The following is a 571-nucleotide window of genomic DNA, read 5'->3' on the forward strand; positions in this document are numbered from 1 at the left end:
TTCATGAGGAATGCAATTATGACAACGTGGTTAGTAAAAAAATGTTAGCTCTCTTAATTAGCCACCTCCAGTAGCTAGGTATTACCCCCAGTGGAGGGATGAGGACTTCAACCCACCCACAAAATTTAGACCCCAAATTTATCCTGTCTATAAGAAATTCAGGGACTGGAGATGGAACGGAGAGTGAGGGAATGGCAAAGCAATAACTGGCCCAAATTGAGACACACCCCATAGCCAAGCACCAATCCCTGACACTGTTATGCTTACAGACACGAGTCTAGCATGGCTTTCCTCTGACAGGCTCCACCCAGTAGTTGACTGAAACAGATGCAGAGACTAACAGCCAAACATTAGACAGAGCTCAGGGAAGTCTTAAGAAAGAGATAGTGGATTGCATTGAATCTGTAGATTGCTTTTGGCAAGATAGCCATTTTTACTATATTGATCCTGCCAATCCATGAGCATGGGAGATCTTTACATCTTCTGAGATCTTCTTTAATTTCTTTCTTCATAGACTTGAAGTTCTTATCATACAGATCTTTCACTTCCTTAGTTAGAGTCATGCCAAGGT

The sequence above is a fragment of the Mus caroli genome, chromosome X, assembly GCF_900094665.2.
Source record: "Mus caroli chromosome X, CAROLI_EIJ_v1.1, whole genome shotgun sequence".
NCBI classification, from domain to species: domain Eukaryota; kingdom Metazoa; phylum Chordata; class Mammalia; order Rodentia; family Muridae; genus Mus; species Mus caroli.